Source organism: Rhagoletis zephyria, unplaced genomic scaffold (assembly GCF_001687245.7).
Source record: "Rhagoletis zephyria isolate East Lansing unplaced genomic scaffold, Rhagoletis_zephyria_1.1 Rzeph_scaffold_13147, whole genome shotgun sequence".
Classification (NCBI taxonomy): Eukaryota; Metazoa; Arthropoda; class Insecta; order Diptera; family Tephritidae; genus Rhagoletis; species Rhagoletis zephyria.
This window is the reverse complement of record NW_016170218.1, coordinates 12,482-12,871: the sequence shown is the minus strand read 5'-3', so window position 1 is coordinate 12,871 and position 390 is coordinate 12,482.

Here is a 390-nt window from a genome sequence, read left to right as displayed (position 1 = left end):
AAAGGACGAACAGAAGAATGAGGCTGCATGTTCGTCGAAGGATGTGCAACAGACATCCGGGAAGGTTGAAGAACAGCAAAAGGCTCCTTCGTAATCAATAGTTATGGACATGAACACGTTATTGGCTGCCATGTCACAGATGATGCATGCAAAGGATACACGCATGTCAGAGATGTCATCACAGCTGTCAACTCAGATGCAAACACAGTCTTCAGATGTTTCATCGCAGATACAAGCGCTGGAGACACGTATATCAGCAGCGGTATCAGCACAGATGTCACCCCAACTGGAAGCACAGGATGCAAAGATTGTACAAATACAGGAAAAAATCGAAGAGAGACAGGACAAAGTCGAGGCTAAGATGGGCGAGTTAGAAGGTCGACTCCGAGA